The 21,349-nt window shown below is 39.8% G+C and overlaps 1 long non-coding RNA gene across 2 annotated transcripts; it reads left to right on the forward strand.

Moving 5' to 3' along the window:
* The first annotated feature begins 1,276 nt into the window (after positions 1-1,276).
* On the forward strand, positions 1,277-20,643 carry LOC129519975 (uncharacterized). Of its 2 annotated transcripts, none has more exons than XR_008666454.1 (4): positions 1,277-1,428; positions 2,596-2,691; positions 11,188-11,243; positions 18,353-20,643. It is a non-coding gene; the product is annotated as an uncharacterized LOC129519975 (long non-coding RNA). The 2 variants fall into 2 exon arrangements; XR_008666455.1 differs by lacking the exon at positions 18,353-20,643 and adding an exon at positions 13,644-13,875.
* Positions 20,644-21,349: the final 706 nt, after the last annotated feature.

Genomic DNA, 21,349 nt, shown 5'->3' on the forward strand with positions numbered 1-21,349 from the left:
GCCATTTCCTATAAATAGCAGTAGGCAGCTTCAGTAGACACTCGCTGGTTGGTTCAGTGTTCTTACAGTACTTGTAGTGGACATTTCTTAGCATAATTAATCTCTTTGTAAAAAAAATTTGGTCCCATTCTCATCAGCACCAATGTAGTGCTTTGAAAGGAACTGAAATGCTGTACTCTTTCAAGGGTTGAGGTTTAAAGCTTAAACTGGGTCTCGGGATAAGGTGAGGGGGAAAAAGCCCTCACAAATCTGGTAATTTTTTCTCCTGAAAAGTAAAAAACAACTAGCTGTACTCTAGAAAAGAAAGGAAACAGTAATTACGATCTTTTCTCCCCTACTCTCTGTACACTGTTTTCAGTTTAGAGCAAAGTAGAAGCCAGCCAGTTTTTTGGTTCGACAGTGTATTTAAGGACAGGATTGAATATATAAGCATCAAGAAGCAGAGGTCTTAATTCAGGTATGATTGTGTCTTTTCTTTCTTTTAATTTAAGTACCGTCATATTGTTTTATGTTTACTTGAGTCTGTGATCTTTTTTCATCCTATACCCTATGTACCTAACAAGCTCCTATGTACCCAACAAGCTCCATTTCATCCCATTTTGCAATTCTTCTTTTTCTTCAGTTTTACAGAATCCCAGAAATCCTCTTTTCGAGTTAAAATGCTGTCACTTAGTAGCATTAACTCTAATGTCAGTTTGAACTTCTTTTTTCCAGCATACTCTGCAGCGTGAAATCTTAAGAGTAACTGTAGAAAATGAATGATTGGTGTTCAGCCAAGCTTTGCCTGTGTCTTTCCACGACCAAAAACAATTAGGCGAAAAGGGAAAAATTCAATTGGCTATTGTTTTATCTGCCTGGTCCAAACAGCCTGTATGAATATTTTGAGAACTTTTTTTGTACCTTGATGGTTGCATTTTCATTATGTAGCTATAGCAAGAAGATTTCAGTGAGAAAGTTTCATCTTTTAAAAAAATAGCGATTTGAGAAACAAATGAGGTCAATGGGCTTCTTATTTTAGGAAGGGGGGTAGTAGGGACGATGGAGTAAGAGGAAGTCCTATGTCAGAGGGCTCTGTGCACACTTTCCTGACATACCTCAGCTATGTGTAAATGTAATCTGTTATTTTAACTATTCACAACAGTTGCATTTTGTCCTTTCTCACATTAAATTATAAAACCAATAACTAAATACGGCAAATCTTTATTTTTCAAAGATTCCTCCCCCAACTCCCCCAGTCTCTAACAGGTTGCATTTAATTTTTTTCCAAAGACCTCAAAAGCTACCAGATTATTGTTAAAAAAAATAAACACGTTTTGAGAGTCTACTGACCATCAGCCAGAGGGAAGGTTCTGAGTCATCCAAGTTCTCCAGCTGGCAAAGAAGTATGAAAAAGCTCCTGGCCAGATCTGTAGATGCTGGAGCATCCGGGTAAGTTGGGGAAACACATTCATAGAACCCAGTGAAGAAATGAGATGGTAAACACAAGCAGTGCGTTTCTGTGCCTCAAGTCAAAGCTCCATATCCAAAGGATGTAAGAACTTAATTTTTTGAGGGGAAGTGGGTGGGGGGATGGGGGACTGGGTGATGGGCATTAAGGAGGGCATGTGATGTAATGAGCACTGGGTGTTGTATGCAACTGATGAATCACTGAACTCTTATCTCTGAAACTAACAATATATTATATGTTAATTAAATTGAATTTAATAAAATAAAATTAAAATTTTTTTCTTCCCCTCCTCCAGCTTATGTATTTAGATTTTATATTGAAAAAAAAAAAAAAGATTTTGTATTGAAATGTTCCCTAGGGATGCCTGGTGGCTCAGTGGTTGAGCATCTGCCTTCGACTCAGAGCCTGATTTCAGGATCAAGTCCCACACTGGGCTCCCTGCAGGAAGGCTGTTTCTCCCCCTGCCTATGTCTCTGCCTCTCTCTGTGTGTCTCTCATGAATAAATAAATAAAATATTTTAAAAAAGAAATGCTCCCTAGATTCATAAAATATTTAAGGAATACAGAAAGAAGAAAGACTCAGGAATCAAAGGAAAGTCACCTAACACAACTTCTATGGGGTGTGTACAGAAAAGCAGGCTCCCTCCAAAGCCCAGTGTTAAATTAACCAGCACTACTTTCTCACCATGTTCTGATTTTGTACTGAATGCAGTGAGTGCAGGAACCCTGAGCAGCAAACATTTATGGATTTCATCTGGGCAAGCTCCTATCTTAAAGTTCTGATTTCTAACGGTGTCAGGCAGATTGCTTCAGTAAATTGTACAGTGAATTTTTGAAGTTAAAATTGCAACTTTGAGACACCTGGGTGGCTCAGCGGTCGAGCATCTGCCTTCTGCCTAGGGCGTGGATCCTGGGATCCAGAATCGAGTCCCATATCCGCCTCCCTGCATGGAGCCTGCTTCTCCCTTGGCCTGTGTCTCTGCCTCTCTCTCTCTCTCTCTCTCTCTCTCTCTCTGTGTCTCTCATGAATAAATAAATAAAATCTTTTAAAAAATAAAATAAAATAAAATTGCAACTTAAATGTTTACATGTTTGTGGTTTGCTTGAATATTTTCAGAGGAAAAAAATTAATGCTACTTATTTTTCAGAAGAGGATGTGATTACAATACCAAAATCCACCAAATGTGAAAGAGTGAAGGAAAACTGTCAGGTGACAACCAATTCTTTTTATCCCAGAAATACAGGTAAGGAATATGAATATCTATATACATGAGAAACTAGAAACTGTGGTTGCCTTTGAGAAAAAGAATTGAGGGTCTAGCAGTCAGAGATACTTTGCATAGTTTGTAATATTGTAATATTTTAATTTATTTCCTTGTACATATACAGCTTTTTTAAAAGAACAAGTGTTCTTCAAGTGCAAATATTTTCACTGTTAAGTCTATTTCCGTAATACTAAAAGTAAATGCCTGGTTAATAGATTCTGTGCATTAGCCAGGATGTCCCTTGATTTTGCTTACGTGGTGACACTAGCTCATGTCTGTAAACTCTTTAAAACTCCCAAAGTGATTTTGCATACGTGACCTAATTTGTAAGATCACTTTGTTATTTATTACTACTTATTACTTAGCTCTTCTAGTTTTCTTCTCTTAATATGTGATTATTATATTGAACTGCAAAGTTTTTGTTCCCTTGTACCACACAAAGAAGATATGACGCTGTATTCTTCAGTAGTTTCTAATGAAGTTCTATGTGATACGTTAACACTTTCTTCCTTAAGTATTGGACCAAGCTATAACAGAATTATAAAGGTCAGGCTATCAGAACAGAGACCTTCAGGACACTCAGGTGTTTATTTTGAGAGCCATGTGGTGTTCCATCACAATTCTGTTTCAAGTTACTTTTGTCTTATCCCACTGGGCCCAAGCCAGAGTGTTCAATAGGTGACTCTAAGGGTAAATTAAAATACTAATCAAAATTAAATGGAGGGTGTGGAAACAGAGTGGGACTATAGGGATGATGAAATTTGTCCCTCCCTGGGATGCCTAGGTAGCTCAGTGGTTGAGCATCTGCCTTTGGCTCAGGCCACCATCCCACGGTCCTGGGATTGAGTCCTGCATTGGGCCCCCCGCAGGGAACCTGCTTCTCCCTCTGCCCGTGTCTCTGCCTCACTCTGTGTCTCTCATGAATAAATAAATACAATCTTTAAAAAAAATTGTTTCTCCCCAAACCCTTCTTTGCAGAGGGGTAAGTATCACTCCTTTTCATGCGTATAGATGACCAGATAAGGAAAAAAGCTATTCTCATTCCCTGTATTTGCTTTACTAGGTTTATAGATAGACCTCAGTCCTCCTTTTTCATTAATACTCATAGTTATTTGATTTAGCAGTATTGCTGAAATTGGTTCATCTGGCCATTTTGTATTGAAACAGGCTACATAGATGGTGACCTGCTGTGAGCTGCCTGACAACAGGCTCCCTGCAGGGAGCCTGCTTCTGTGTCTGCCCCTCTCTGTGTGTCTCTCATGAATAGATAAATAAAATCTTTTTAAAAAGGATTTATTTGTTTATTTGAGAGACATAGAGAGAGTATGGGGGGTGAAGCAAGAGACTTTTAAGCAGACTTTGCATGAGGGGCATGGTTGTGCCAACCTGATATCAGGATCTGAGCCCAAACCAAGAGTCAGTTACTCAACTAACTGAACCACCCAGGCACCCTATCAGAGCTCCTTTTTTTTTTTTTAAAGATTTGTATTTATTTGTTTGAGAGACAGACAGACAAAAAGTGAGTGGGGGGATGGGGGCAGAGGGAGAAGGACGAGCAGACTCCATGCTGAGCTGCTGAGCGGGGAGCCAGACATGGGGCTCCATCCCAGGACCCTGAGATCATGGCTGGGGACAAAGGCAGATGCTTAACAGACTGAATCACCCAGGCACTCCTCAGAGCTCCTTTTTATTTGCTAGATGATATGCCACCTCATTCATGAATTGTTGAACAAAACCAATAAGATCTTTAAAATCTATTTGGTTGAATTTTATTTTTTAACATTTCCAAACTAGTTTTTAACCTCAGGAAAGAATCATCCTTATGCAGCTATTTAATACTTAATGGCCTACAGAATGTGACTATGTAATAGGGCAAGGCCGTGTTGCACAGTGGTTAAGGGTGAAGGCTTGGAGTCAAACAGACCTAAATTCAAATTTTAGTTGTGCCCCTTACCACACATGGGACCTTGGGAAAGTTGACTTAATTTTTTTAACCATCACTTCTCTCATCTGTGAACTACATTTCACTGGAAGAATAATTCTTTTTTTAAAAAAATGTATAAAGTGCATGGGCTTTATATTCTATTATAGCCCCGGCATTCAGTAATGATACCTGTTATAGTTACTAAAATTTTTTTATAGTTAACAATCACATAAAAGTATGGCAAGTCCATAGAAGCTGACCACTTGCTATCTCCCACTCCTCCCCTTGCCCCTGCCCCGGAACCCACTCTACTCCAGCTAACCACTGTTCACTGCCCTGCGCTTGCTGCTCACCGATGACATTCACACTGTGACACTCAGGGACGAGTTTCCAGTCCTCCTGGAGCTGAGCCATCAGCAGCATTTGAAAGAATTCGCCTTGCATTCCACTGACTGCTCTGCTCAGGGCTCAGTTCCCCGGCCCCTTCTCCATCCAGTATCACTCTTCTGATGACCTCATTCAGTCTTGGAACTGGAATATCATGCATAGGCTGCTGACCTCCCACATATATCTGGTCCAGACCTCCCACCTGAACACCAGACTTGTATATTCAATTGCCTGCTTGACCTGTACCTGGCGATCTTAAATGCCATCTTGAACTTGGCATGTCTAAAATCAAACTCCCTTGGGTGCCTGGGTGGATCAGTTGGTTAAGCATCTGCCTTGGGTTCAGGTCATAAACCCAGGGTCCTGGGATCGAGCTCCGTGTTGTGGGGGATAGTGGGGAGTGTCTCTGCTCAGTGGGGAGCCTACTTCTCCTTCCCTCTCTGCCTGCCCTCCTGCCTACTTGTGCTCTCTCTCTGTCAAATAAACAAAATCTTAGCAAATAAATACATACAACCGAACTCCCTGGTCTTTTCACAGATCTGTTGTTCTCACTGCCTTCCCCATTTCAGTAAATGACAACTTCATGATTTAGTTGCTTACCTAAAAGCTTTGCAGTCATCCTTGACTCCTCTCCCCCTTTCTCACACCCATATGCAAACCATCAAGAAATCCTATTGACCCCACTTTTGACATCTCTCCAGAATTAACAGCTTATCAACTCCAAGACCATCTCCTCTGTGTCTTCGGCCTCCCTGACATTTCCCCTTGATTATTGTTGGAAACTCCTAACCAGTCTTCCTTCTACAGTTGCACCTCTAGACTCTTCTCAAAAAGTAGCCAACACAAGACTATAATGTTATCCATGTCCTGTCACTCTTCTCAAAACTCTTCAATGGCTTTCAGCCTCACATGGAGTAAAACCCAGGCTGGCCTGGCATGACCCAGCGTAACCTCCTGTACCCTCTGCATTGTCCGCTCTGCTCCAGCCACACCACCCTCCTTGCTTCTCTTCCAACATGCTAGACACCCCCCACATCAGGGGTTTTGCCTTTGTTTCTCTCCCCAGAATGCTCTCCCATAGCTATCCATCCACTTATAGCCTCTCTTCTCCTTCAAATCTCCGTTCAAGTGGACTTCGTTGGCGTGGTTATTCTGACCAAACTATTTAAATTTACAGTCTCCCTTTGCTGTGTACTTTTGGTCCCTTTTTGTTTAGTCTTCTTCATAGTACTTCCACCATCTGGTATATTATGTACTTTACTATTTATCTTTATTTCTTTTCTCTCTTCTCCATATAAATGTAGTCCATAATGTCGGAGATTGTTGTATGACTTGTACACTGCCGTATCCCCATGCAGTGCCTGACATTTGGCAAGTACTGCTATTAGAGACTAAATCACTACTTAATAAATATTTGTTTGAGGGAATGCATGAACGCTTTTGAGAAAATGCATTTCCTGCCATATATGGTATGAAAGTACATGGTGCAAGGAGTCAGAAATCCAAATTCTGGTTTTGACTGGGCTTCCTATAAATTGGGTCCCCCATATAGTTCTGCCTCTGACTCTTATTTTCTTAATCTTTACAACCTATCTTGCAGGATCAATTCCAGTCTTCAAAAACAAGGTTATTTCAGGGAGTGCAGTCCCATGTTTGCAGGAAGAAGGAATGTAATTTCTCTTTTACACACCACTCACTCTCAAGAGTTGATATCAACCTTACCTTAGGAAAATTAGGTTCCATTTGGAACAGATTGTTTTTAAATTATCACTGAAATAAATTCCCAGTTAGGTGAACATCTTACCTAAGACATGGGAGGCAGTAGTGAGACTCTAACAGAATTAGGGTCCACCATCTTTTTGTGTTTAAGCAAATAAAATGGGAGAGGGAGCATTATATGCCTTCTTTCTGTCCTTGCTTGCAGATTCGAGTTCAAGGTAAGGAACAAGAAATGAAACAGACTTTGCATTTTTATGTTTAGCCAAGCTTCTCTAGTTTGCATAGTCATAAATCAAATGGCAATCTTTGAGGTTTTAATATTCTGTGCCTTACCTTTGTCCCAATTAAGAAAAATGAATAGCTAGTGTTTAGAATTTTGTATTTGTAAATACATTGCAGTGTACGAACCAAGGGATTCTCTAGAGCTTTTAAATATTTTAAAAGTACATCTTGATCAGGTCCAGCATTTGCATCGTTTAGTGAAGCCCACCTTGAAAAATATCACAAATAATTTGTGCAAGTAAGATTGGAAAAAAAGGAATGTTAAAAATACTATAGAAAACAAACTTTAGAAATGACTCTCCAGGGATACCTGGGTGACTCAGTCGGTTAAGCATCTGCCTTCGGCTCAGGTCATGATCCCAGGGTCCTGGTATAGAGCCCAGTGTGACTCCTGGCTCAGCTAGGAGGCTGCTCTACCTTCTGCCTGCTGCTCCCCCTGCTTGTGCTCTCTTTCTGTCTCTCTGACAAATAAATAAAAGAAAAAAGAAGAAACAACAACAACAATAAAAAAGAAATGACTCTTCACACACAAATATTTCATACATTGAGATATTCTAAGTTCATGTTAAGAGGATTCTAGTTCTGGGCCTTCTTTCCATACACTTCAGCTCTAAGGGCCATGTCCAAAATAAACTCTTGATTGGCCTGGATCATGTTGCTCTGTATGTGTCTCCTGAGCATGGGCCCTTGTCCTGCCTCCTACCCTTTTACCCTCCAGTTTGCAATCCCAATAAAGTTTCCTAGTACTTGTGCTCTTCCCCAGATTTGTGTGTAAATTGCTGATCTAGATAGTGTGTATATACATGAGAGAGAATTTTTTTTTCAACAAGGAGCTCTTATTAAAGTTTTCAGGCATGAAAGTCGGATAATCAGCTGTATGGTGGGGTAGGAGGGAGCCTGCCTGGGCCAGAGAGACCCACTGAATACTAAGAGAATATAAAAACCTTGAACTATAACCTAGACATGCAAGAAATAGTTGTTTAAATGAAGATGTTGCCATTTAATGTGTTGTTTGCAATAGTTTTCATTCTGTTAGTAGGAGAATTGAATTGACCGGACAATAATGTTTTCATTGTTAACTTTGTAACACAACAATGGGAAGTATCTGACAGTTTGTAACAAAACAATAAAGTAAGAAAACCCAAAAGCTCTCTTTCAAAGTTCGTTATCAGGCAACAATCTCCTCTTCAACTTTTCTCCCAACTCTCTCAAGCAATAACACAATAAGACCTTTTTATTTCATTGGTACTTATGAACTAATTTCTCTCCACCAATGCATGAGCCCTCAGCCAGCCTGGATTGGATACCAAACCTATACATTCCCATTGTACTTTGTTCTTACCTCTAGCCTAGAACATACAATGCAGGTCTACAGTCCTTTACTTGCAGTTCTGAAAAGCAAAAGTTTATTTTCTGATTGGTGCCAAGTCTTATTTGGCAGCAAAATCTGACCTGAACTGACGTGAAACTATTTATAATGTTGTATTTTACTGCAGAAATGTTGTATTTGTTTATGGGAGGCTGCCGTAGGCTCTATCAGGGATGTTACGTATTAAATGTTATAAATAAATATATATATAACATTTAATATATATAACATTTAATATATATATATATATTTTATCCTTTTTTTATATATTCATGAAAACCACAGAGAGACAGAGACATAGGCCAAGGGAGAAGTAGGCTCTTCACAGGGAGCCCGATGCAGGACTCTATTTTTACCTTTCTAAAACTCCACAAAGAGCGTTGCTTCTGAAACACCTGTGGACAGTCTTTGGACAAAGACCAATGGGCCTGCATTGTTGCCTGCTTGCTAGTCTGTGTGCCTACCAGAGGGTGAGGCCTCGAGTCAACCTCAGGTCCTTCTACTGCCCAGTACTTAGTGTGACCCAACAAATATAAATAAGACAATGAATATTTGCTTTCAACTTAACATATTTAAATGTATTGACTTTGCTCTGTTTTTATTTTTCAAATGTTGCTACTTTGAGAAAGAAGAGTGAGAGTGCTGGGCACCTAGTTGGTAGAGCACGTGACTGTTGATCTCAGGGTTGTGAGTTTGAGCCCCACATTGGGCATAGAGGGGAAAAAAAAAAAAAGAAAGAGGGCAAACAATCCTTTTTTTAAAATTTCCTTTTTTAACTGAAAACACAAATATTTGGCCAGATTGAAAAATCCACAAGAGAACCAAAAATAATATCATGTTTCCTGGTTTTTAGATTTGTGTTTTCTTACCTAGATAAGACTAATATTATAAATGCCAGATAAATCAAAGGCCAAAAGAAACAATTTTCTTTAAAATGCTTTTGAAATCTTACTAGCTAAAAAGTGGAAAAAATATCATAATGAAGGTGACGATATAGTAAAATGTGCATTCTCAAACAATGCAAGTATGAATATGGATTGTTAGAGTATGTCCAGAAAGTCTTTTACAATATAATCAAGAAGGTTAAAGAGGTTACACTTAGAGTAGAATAATAGGAGAATATTTAGTATATATTACCTAAGAAACATTTATGGTTTTGAGGCATATCAGTTCAGTTATTTATTTAGGAGATTCCAGCAGAGGATTTACTTTCTCTGGAAGCAGCCAATGTTTAATTCTGTAAGGCCTGCTATGTTAATATTTTTATATGGAAAGTTTTTAAGGTTTCTTATGTTCAATCACCCTTTTTAAGCATTATAGGTCCTATTCCATTTTGTTTAAACATGTTTTATAAGTATATGACAAGGTAATTAAAAAATTTCTCATATGTAGTATGTTTTGTTGGTTTTGGATAACAATTCTATTACCATATTACAATGCATAGTAATTTTTGAAGACCCAGTCAAAACAGTGTTGACAATGCATAGTAACCTCCACATTGTATTAAATAAAGTTCATATAAAACACAAAAGCTACTGTATCTAGATGAAATATGAAGACTTTTAATATGGAAATTAGAGGCTTCCACGAACATTGGAAGGGTCAGGAGATTAAAGATCAGGGAAGCTGTGCCAATAATCTCAGTTTGCATTGCCAAGGAGGCTGGCTCCGAGAACTTTCTCAGGAGCTTCCTTCTCTCTACCTCCAGAAAGTTCGACCAGCTATAAAAGATAACAGCACTGGGACGCCTGGGTGGCTCAGCGGTTGAGCATCTGCCTTCAATGCGGCATGATCCCGGTCCAGGGATCAAGTCCCGCATCAGGCTCCCTGTGAGGAGCCTGCTTCTCCCTCTGTCTGTGCCCCTGCTTCTCTCTCTGTGTCTCTCAGGACTAAATAAATAAAATCTTTAGAAAAAAAGATAAGCTTGCAGCACTAAAACAGGTAATTCTCAAACAGCTACCACTAAGTCATCTCAATTGTGTATGGAACCAAAGAAGGTAATTTGTAGGAACTCATCCAGAAACTGTTGTGAACTTCATGTCTACTGTCAGCCCACACATCTATCTGTCACTGCCCTGCTTGAAAAATAGCTTCTGCTCTTTCCCTTTCCGATGTCACATAAGTGCCTGTTCCAGGCAGACTCTGACCTGGAACCATCTGGGGAGGAGGATTCTGGGAACTATAGTTCTATTTTTCCTCTGAGATGCATGGATCATAAATGGGAAAGCAATGATGCCAAGTTGACAACAGACAATCATGTTTGTTTCAGTGCTGATGACAACTAGATGATATTTTTCTTTTCTGGTTTTCCATTCTATTGGTATCTTTCAGTCCAGCTCATTATGTTATTAGTTGACTGAGACCCAGAAACTTCCCAGCAGGCAAGTAAAGCAGAAGTACAATTGAATTCATCCTCGATATGCCATACTGTCCATTAAAAATTATTGCTAGTTGGTTCTTCATTCCAAATGTCTGATTCATACGAAGCTGAAGTAACCTGTTTAATATCACCATTGTCCTTAGAGTGCCAGCACACAAGTACTGTTATATAAATATTATAATTATTGTATATCTATGATTCTGCCTCACATTCATAATTTTATAAATTCTTGTTGGCTCAAAAGAGATATAATATTCTTCTTTGTGTCATCTAATTCACCCTCTCCTGATAATCAGTTTACTGAAGATGATGTCTTTTTATTTCATTTGATGCATTTTCATCAGGTAGATGTTATTTATTTAACTATTTTTTTAAAGATTTCATTTATAAAATAAATGAAAAACTCTATTCCAGGACCTTGGGATCATGACCTGAGTGGAAGGCAGACGCTCAATCTCTGAGCCACCCAGGTAAGTGCCCTATTTAACTATTTTTTATCTAGCTACAAGTTATTCATAATTATGTATAAAAACAACAGTTTTTGCAATCACCCTAAATGTACATTTATACTTCAAATGACACCAAAATAGGCATCAATCGGCAGGGCAGTCCAGGAAAATTAATCTAGCAAGACTGAATAAAATGAGCTAGAAGGAAATAGGCCTAAGGCAGAGATATTGTGGCTATAATTCTAAAGAGGAGTTAATGAGGTCCTCAACTAGGGAAGAGATTGAAGAAATGGAAAGAAGGAACAACCACAGGCACCTGGGTGGCTCAGTGGTTGAGCATCTGCCTTTGCCTCAGGTCGTGACCTTGGGGTCCTGGGATCAAGTCCCACTTGGACTCCCCATGGGAAGCCTGCTTCTCCCTCTGCCCATGTCTCTGCCTCTCTCTCAGTGTCTCTCATTAATAAATAAATAAAATATTTAAAAAGAAGAAGAAGAAGAAGGAACAACCTCAAGATGTCACAAGTTGGGAGGATTGAGAGGTTTTGGTAACTGGCTGAATGTAAGAAGCAAGAGAAACTATCAAAGATTATTCTTAGATATTGAAGATACGGAAGATAATGTGGGTGTGAGAGAAAGACATGCTGAGATGATAATGAGGAGTACAGCCAAGGCCAAGGGCAGCCTTTGGGGAGTACCTACTCTCGAAGACTGTGTAGGATGGTGATTCAAAAGGTAGGAGAATGGAAAGGCTGAAGAGAAGGAAAAGAACAGTCTCACAAAACCATAGGCAAGAATTCAAGGAGTTAGTGGACAGCAATAGTCAATGCTGCAGAAAAGGCTGGATTTTGGAACTAGGAAATCTTTTGTCACCTTTAAGGTCATGAGGTTCCATAGAGTAATGTGAACAGAAACTAAATGTAAAAGGGTTTAAGGAATGAGTCAGGGATAAGAAAATATGACAGAGTATTCTTTCGATGAGAATATATAATCGAGTTATGAGGAGACATGGGAGAAACCTAAATGCATATTTTAAGTGAAAGAGGCCAATTTGAAAGTACCACGTACTAAGTATATGGTCCCAACTGTCCGACATTCTGGGAAAGGCAAAATTACAGAGACAGGAAAAAGATCAGTGGTTGCCTCGGGTTAAAAGGGAGGCAGGGATGAATGGGCAAAGCCCAGAGGATTTTTAGGGCCGTGTAACTATCCTGTATGGTACTGTAATGGTGAATACAGGTCATTATCACACATTTGTCAAAACCCATAAATCATACAGTGATCATAATGTAAACTATGGATTTGGGTGATAATGATGCATCCACGTACGTTCATCCATTGTAACAAATGTACCAGTACGGCCTGGATGTTGGTAGTGGGAGTTCTGTAAATACGTGAAAGTATATGGAATGCTCTGTACTTTCTGCTCAATTTTGCTGTGAACCTAAAGCTGCTCTAAATATTACATTTTTATTTAAAAAAAGAATATATAACCATTTTTCATTAATATAAACTTATGGAATACATGAATATGTATATGTCACTTTTATTGGGCTATTTTATAGTCTTACAAATTACAACAAAATATACAACTTATTTTGGGGCCCAATGAAGTAACAGTATGAAGGTATCGCTCAGTTAAACATATGATAGATACGTAGAATTAGTTATATTCAAGAATGACAGGGTGGTGCAGAATTTTATATTGTTATGAATGAATAAAAAAATTGGGGCAGCCCGAGGGGCTCAGCGGTTTAGCGCCGCCTTCAGCCCAGGGCGTGACCCTGGAGACCCAGGATCGAATCCCACGTCGGGCTCCCTGCATGGAGCCTGCTTCTCTCTGTGCCTCTCTCTCTCTCTGTTTCTCTCATGAATAAAAAAATAAAATATTTTTAAAAATTGTTAGATCCATCTGCAAATATTAATTGCATGTCCCACTTATTTACTGCTGGGTTAACAAACCTTCCCAAAACTTAGTAGCTTAAAACAATAACTTATTATGTTTCACTGCTCTGGAGGTTATCAGACAAGGCTGGGCACTTCTCAGTCGGGGTCAGCTGAGGCAGGAGTCATCTGAAAGTGTCTTTGAAACTCACGTGTCTTGCTCCTGGGCCAGAGTATCTGCAAGAGCTGGGGACTGGGAGGGCATTTCTCTCTCTCTTCTCTCCGAGTGGCCACTCTCCCTTTCTGACTTTGGCTTCATACGGCATGACAAATTAAAGAGCAAGGCACTGAGGGGGGCACTTAATGGGATGAGCACTGGGTGTTATTCTATATGTTGGCAAATTGAACACCAATAAAAAATAAATTTATAAAAAAAATAAAAATAAAGAGCAAGCATTCCAAGAGATTCAAGTAGAGGCTTCAAGACCTGGGAGTTAGGGTTGGAAGTCACACAGCATCATTTTCACTGTATTCTCTTAGGCAAAGATGTCACAAACCATCTCGGATCCAAAGGAGTAGATACAGGGAAGGAAGAAATGGACGGTAACCACCCCTGAAACAAGCTACAACTTATTTGGAGGATAAAGTTGAGGACCTAATAACTGCACTGACCTTTGAGATGCCTAATTTGGCAATTCATTCCAAACTATCTGGACGCCAGATAATTAAGCCCAGATAACTCTGAACTTCTCAGTTCAAGAAGCAAGTTCTAGAATATTTCTGTATCATCTCGCATATTCTCAAGGAGGCCTCTGTTTTTCCAGTCTGTCTTCCGGTCCTTGGGTCCCTAAAATCCCCTCCCTCTCCACATCAGCAGCACCCTGGCTAGTCTAGGTAGTTCTGATTCTGTAGTTAATTATCATTTCAGTGAGCTTAAAACCTGTCATCCTGAACAGCCAGAAAAATATCTTGTTTTCTTTTATTCACTTTGAGTTAATTTCTTTTTCTTGTAGAGTTCTTTCATCCCATTTCAGTAAGACTTCCTATGATTTTTATAACGTACTCCCCTTCCTCAAAATGACATTCATAGATAAGGTTAACACGTAAGTTGTTACTTTAATTTGATAAAACATAAAATCTCTACCTTATAAAGTACTTTGAATGCCTTAAAACCTTTGCCTTTGCTGCACACACAGGCAGAATGGAGTGATATTTTAAGATTTCCTGCAACTAGAAAGGTATGGAAAGTTTGACTGATTTATATTGTGTTCTGACTTCCTGAGGCAGTTTTCCTACTGCTATTCCATTTTACTCATACCACGAAACAAAGCTTGTTGTGTGTGTGTGTGTGTGTGTGTTTTAATCAAAATTCAGCCTAGAACTATGTATGTCAGTTTTGTTCTCTGTCTCTTAAACTTAATTTTTATGGAATCTTCCAGGAGTAGCGATTTTATTTTATTTTTTTAAATTTCTGTGGAGGGGATGATTCTGGAAGCATCTGAGAATAAGAATTCCCAGTTTAATTTTCAAAATTCCCTTTAAGAATAAATAACTCTACTATTTAACATACATTTGGTGTTCTATAATTGCAGTTTTAACCTGTACCACAGAATTTAAGATTTTATTATCTATTATCTAAGTACTTTGTGTGTGACCATCACATCTTCTGCAACAGCAGTGTTTCTTTTTCAGGGCAGGAATCATATTTTACAGTTCTTTCGTATCCCTGAAGCCTGTCCCATAGTGTTAGATGGGTATGTGTCAAAGCTTTCTCCATAAATCCATGTTTATGTTGCATTCTTTCAGTTCTTAGAGTTTGAGTCTTACTTGCCTTCCTTAACCACACTCTATAGAAACATTATAAATTTTCCTGGACTAGCTTAGTCTTTTTTTTTTTAAGATTTATTTATTTAAGAGAGCAGGAGAGAGAGAGATAGAGAGAGAGAGAGAGAGGAGCAGGACGAAGGGCAGAGGGTGAGAGAGAATCCTCAAGCCGACTCCCTGCTGAGTGAAGAGCCCATGTGGTGCTGGATCTCATGATCTAAGATCATGACCTGAGCTGAAACCAAGAGTCAGAGGCTCAACCGACTGAACCACCCAGGCATCCCCCACCCCAGCCTAGTATTAAGAAACATTACCAGTTATTTGTATATAGGTTTTTCTCATTTGACTCTTTCCCCTAAGAACAGAGATAGGAAATTTTAATCTTTTGAAAAAATCTTTCTCTCTCTGATATTCGTTTCTTTCTGTGGCTCTTTATTTATCTGGTGTGGAAGCTACGCACACGGCTCTCAAACCAGACTGTGTGGGTTCAAATCCCAGTAAAGACATTTACTAGTTTCATGTATTCACAGGGAAACCTTCAGTGCCTCAGTTTCAAAAGGCAGCTCATAATCGTACTAACTACTTAATAGGGTTGTTGTGAGGACTAAATGAGTTTGCTCATGAAAGCAAATAGAACAGTTCTGTAGTAATTGAGCAATAAATGTTAGCTGCTGTTATTGTGGCATTGTTTATTTAGATTTAATAGTTTTTATTCTTTGCTAATTGTATCGTCTTCTTAATGATTTTACTAAATGCCCACTGAAGCAATCACGTTTTGAAAACATTTTGAAAGCAGATTGCTTTCACCCACCACCTTGTTTCTAAACTGTTTCCTGGTCTTTAAAAAAAAAAAAAAAGTCAGGGCAGCCCTGGTGGCCCAGCGGTTTAGCACCGCCCTCGGCCCAGGGTGTGATCCTGGAGACCCAGGATCGAGTCCCACGTCGGACTCCCTGGATGGAGCCTGCTTCTCCCTCTGCCTGTGGCTCTGCCTCTCACTCTCTCTCTGCCTGTCATGAATAAATAAATAAAATCTTAAAAAAAAGTCAGAAATTTTTTCTATTACTATTATTTAATCCTTCCAGCTTTCAGCAAAAAATTTTAAACCATGTGTTAGAGATACTGCTATAGGCAAAATGTTTATGTCCACCCACCCCCAATATATATGTTGAAGCCTAATCCTTGTTATGATGGTATTTGGAGGTGGAACCTTTGGAAGCAAAGTGGGTCATGAGAGTGGAGCCCCCATGAATGGGATTAGTTTCCTCAGAGACAAGATTTTCTAAGGAGAGAGAATTGAAGATGGCGAAGAAAAATAAGATTCAAAGACATTTCCCTTCTGAGGTAACAATTCTGTGGCTGTTGGAAGTAGAGAGAGAGAGAGAGAGAGAGAGAGAGAGAGAGATCCTGAGGCTGACATTGCGATTTGTAGGTTAGGAGGCTTGAAACATCTACATTTTTAGGCATCATCCTGGGTGCTGTGGATGAGTAAGACACATTTTCTTCCCCGAGGTTCTCAAAATCTATCAGAGAAACATTCACTTTTATGAATAGGCACAGTAAAAAGATTCCTCTTCTAGGTGGGATTTTTGTAACTTCATCACCCTTTATTTTTTCAAATGGGAGGAATAAGTTATTGAAGACACTTTCACTGAACTATTGTGAAATTATGTGAGATTGTGAAATTATGGATATTATAAGATCCCAAAATTCATTCTTCTTCATTTTAGTCACCAGGTATCTTCAGCACTGAATTTCCCAGATCAGTTTTCTATCCCTAATATATAAGGAGAGCTCAAACATATTTACTAGTCCAACTTTTTTAATGTTTTTTTAAGAGTTTATGTATTTATTAATGAGAGAGAGAGGCAGAGACACAGGCAGAGGGAGAAGGAGGCTCCCTGTGGGGAGCCTGATGGGGGACTCCATCCCAAGACACTGGGATCATGTCCTGAGCCAAACGCAGGTGCTCAACCACTGAGCCACTCAGGCACCCCCTTTTTAATGTTTTTAAAGAATATAATGAGAGGCATCTCACTAAGATTTAAGAGAAGCCCTTTGGTTCCTAGCATGCAAGATCTTGGAGTTGCAAATCTCAGCAAATATCAATTCTTTAAATGACATAGATTGACAAGAAATGGAAAGAACCGTTAAGAATGATAATTTAAAAAAAAGCTAACGTACCATGACACATAAAGAAAAGAGACATTTCCAGAGAAGTAGTCTGTTCTTCTGATTATTAATTTTCTTTCTTCTAGCTGACTAATAAATAACATTTTCAGTTACTTGTACCTTTTAAAGCTTTCTGCTGCTGGGTTGTTTATATCACTGTGGCATACGTATCCTGAGTACAACTCTTACTATCAACCCTTCTGAGGTTGCTCGTGGTTTCAGTTTCTTCATGTTCTTACACCGGACACTCAGAAGAGTATAAATCATTTTCGTTAAATTTGTCATCTTTTCTATTATGTCATTGACCTATCTTCATATATTATACCCTCTTAATCTTTACCTGCAAGATTAAATAAAGAATTCACACTGGCTCACGAAAACTTCAATTCCTCCCAGAGATTTTTAAAAAGTATATAATAAGTCATGGTGGAGTTAGAAAAAAGAGCGGTCAGGGGCACCTGGGTGGTTCAGCTCAGGTCGTGATCCCAGGGTCCTGGGATCGAGTCCCACATTGGGCTCCCTGCAGGGAGGCTGCTTCTCCCTCTGCCTGTTTCTCTGCCTCTCTCTGTATCTCTCATGAATAAATAAATAAAATCTTTAAAAAAGAAAGAAAGAAAGCAGTCAGATGATTCAGTTCCCTGGGGGAAGCATTTCAATCAGGAGGAACATAGGGGACAGAGAACACACAGTAAAAGGAGACAAAAGAGAAAAAGAACTCCCCCAGAAATGAGTCATAAAGGCGTAGAAGGGGGCTGCTAAGTGTATTTCTTTATAGGATGAGAGAATGTGAAAGTACATGCCAGTGAAAGGATGGAGGTAAGTGACTGACATCCTGTTGCCATGGCAGCCCCTAAAGAAAGCAGGGCAGGGCAATTATTTATTTCCTGTCAATGATTTCCATATATAAACAAATAAGTATTTACATAGGACAGTTAATTATTGAAATTCTTTATGAGGGGAAAAATTTAACCTCTCAGGGCTCAGCTATGCTTTCTGACATAAAAGAAAATGTTCTATCAGGATCAGTGCTGGAGGGGGCACCAGAGGGGCTTCGAAATGGTCCATTTGTTAAGCTGGCCTGTAGTCCAATGTGCATTTTGTGATAAGTCATTGTGTAGTACGTTAATATTTCAGGCATGAGTATTATGTTTCTATTAAAAAGAAAACATTTGACTTCTTGCTTTTTAAATCCTACTTTGTTTTTTGAGTGTATCGCAGATTACCTAAACCTCTTTATCATTTGTGTCTTTCTGAAGGGATCCGGTGTTTTTCTTCTAATTCAAGTCAACTCAACAAACACTGAGGGTCGGAATGTGCCAGATACGAAAGATGAAGAAGGTCTACCGTCAAGAAGCTCAAGTCTAGTGGGGAGACGTGATGCAGGGGCACAACAGTCCAGATGTGTAAATGGTCTTATTGGTATTTACCTGTAAAAGCTTTTACTCCTCTAAAAGCAGGAGTGGCTTGGGAGAAGTAGGGAAGACCTCGTCCAGCAGGTGTTTGATGAGCTGAAGAGTCAATTAATACTGAAGCAGAAATCTCCTAAGGTGTATTTCAGACATAAGCAAAGGCATGCTTCATGCACACACACACACACACACACACAACACACACACACACGCACGTGCACACATCCACTATTTGTAAGGTACAAGATGGTCAGTATGCTGAATTAGATGCCTAGGTTGTGTGAGGAGAGGACAAGAATAGGACTTATTTAAAACCTTAGAAGACCCTAAGTAAATGAGAAGATAATGCTATTCTCCATCCTCTACAGATAAAACTAAATAAAAACTAATCCTACATCATAAAGCAAGTGTAGGGAAATCAATAGAGTTCTAATTTTTCACTAGTTTGATGCATTGTAATAACAAATATAAAAATTTTTTCCTAATATTTCTTCTCTTTCTTAAGGTATATTAAGAACTTACAGATGGCAATTATAGCTAGCTTTTACTGATGCCTTACTAAATTCCAGGAGCTATGATAAACCCTTCATGTAGATTATGTCACGGAACCCTCCCAACAGCCTTAGGGGGAAAATACTATTGTTGCTTTTATTATTATTATTATTATTATTATTATTATTATTGGTAAAGAAATCGAAGCTTAGAGAGATTAATTAACTTACCCACAGTCACACAGCTAGAATGTGATCCACCCAGGACTGATGGGGTGGGCAGTCTGACAACACCATCCAAAGGAATTCTCTGCCTCAACATCATGCCTCAAGGAGTCAGTATATTAGAAGACTTGGCAAGTGCAAAGTGTTTCCTCCTCACAATGCTCTTCAGGCCTTGGATTCATTCACTCATTCAGTCAATAATTATCAAGTACCTACTATGTGCTAAGACTGTGGTAGGCACGGAGGATCAGAGGAGATTATTATGGAAGTTATCTCTGTCCTCGTGGAGTTACCATCGGCTGATCACAATTAAATGTGAGGAGAATTCTGGCAAGGATGGTCCTAAAGAAACGTGAGAAGTTCGAGCTAGTTCAGGAACCCGGGAAGTGCTCTCTAAAGAAGTGAGGACTAGGGGCACCTGGGTGGCTCAGTTGGTTACCCATCTGCCTTCAGCTAAGGTCAGGATCTCAGGGCCCTGGGATCCAGCTGCAAGTCTGGCTCTCTGCTCCTTGGGGTGTCTGATGCTCCCTCTCCCTTTCCTTTCCTTCCACCCCTGCTCATGCTGTCTCTGCTCTCTCTCTCTCTCCTTCCAAATAAATAAATAAATAAATAAATAAATAAATAATCAATCTTAAAAAAAAAAGTGAGGACTACACTGAGATCTAAGGGACCAGCGGAAGTTCCCTTGGTGAACTGGAGAAGGGAGCTTTCTGCAAGGTAAATGCCAGGAGAGGTGAGCATGCAAACCGGGCACAGCTCCTCCTCTGAGGAAGGATTTGCTGCCCCAGGCAGTGGCCGTGCTGGCAGCCCTATGGGCATTGCCTCAGCTGCAGAAAGGTGCCTCGCCCAAGGTCACGTCCGCACAGGCCACTTGAGAGGCCCTTTCGGTGGCACAGGAGCCTGCACGTTTGGCTGAGGCTGTCATGAGCCTCACAGCCTGATTTCTCCCTTTCCAATCCTGCTTCCGCCCCCTCCCTTCCACGGGGGTGACTTCAAGGGCACTCCCTAATAAACATCCTGAGCACTAACCCTGCCCGAGTCTGTTTCCCGGAGAACCCAAAGGGCGCTGCAGCGCGAGGCCTTTGATGAGTTAAGGTCCTAAGGGGCTTTCAGACTGACTGTGGGTTGAGTGGGCAAGAGAGATGGAGTGAGGCTGCAAAGGTGGGCAAGGGTCAAATAAATCCCAAAGCACCATGCTAAGGACTTCTTTTTTTAAATTTTATTTACTTATTCATGAGACACACAAAGAGAGATGCTCAACGTTTCAAGTATAATGATTCATTATACCTTAGGCTGAAATGTTGCTAGTTACCAAAACCATGGTTGTTTGAAATTTTTTTTCCTCCAAGTTTTATTTAAATTCCAGCTAGTTAACATACAGTGTAATATTAGTTTCAGGTATAGAATTTAGTAATTCATCACTTCCATATTACACCCAGTGCTCACCAGTACAAGGGCCCGCCTTGATCCCCATCACCTGTTTAACCCATCCCCCCCGCCCCGCCCACATCCCATCTGGGGACCATCAGTTTCCTTTGAAACTATTAACAAAAGAAAGTGATTCGTGAAACTCACCCACAAGCATTTATTTTGGGGCACATAAATAAGACATTGGGCAAAAGACTCCTCTCACCAAAAAATGTGGCCAAGTGACTTAGGAATCTGAAAGCTGAAGAGTGGCTTTAGGAGGTGAATAAGTAGATGAGAGAGAGGTCTGCTGAATTTCTCTAGCACCTCAGTGCGTGCTCAACACATCCGCACTTACGTGCACGCACACACACTCACACATTCACACATGCGTATACAAACAACACTACACCTTTTTCTTCCACACATCACTTTCAACCCAGATTAGTTCAGCAATTGCTTCATGTGACTGTTTTCTTTTTCTGCACCCTCTAAAAAGGATTAAAACCAAAAACAGTAAAAAACATACCCTTGGATTCAAACTTCAGAACTATTTGATCGTGCATGTAAAGATGCAAGCCCTAGAATGGGTCACAAAATCCCAACCCTTCACCTCTAAAGGATAGTTTTACGTCCAGCACAGTGATGTAGCCATAGGCAGCCCCCGGTATATCTTTTCCGAGTGAACGAAACCAAGCTACTGCTTCTGTGATTGCACCTT

This window comes from Nyctereutes procyonoides, unplaced genomic scaffold, assembly GCF_905146905.1.
Source record: "Nyctereutes procyonoides isolate TBG_1078 unplaced genomic scaffold, NYPRO_anot_genome, whole genome shotgun sequence".
NCBI lineage: Eukaryota > Metazoa > Chordata > Mammalia > Carnivora > Canidae > Nyctereutes > Nyctereutes procyonoides.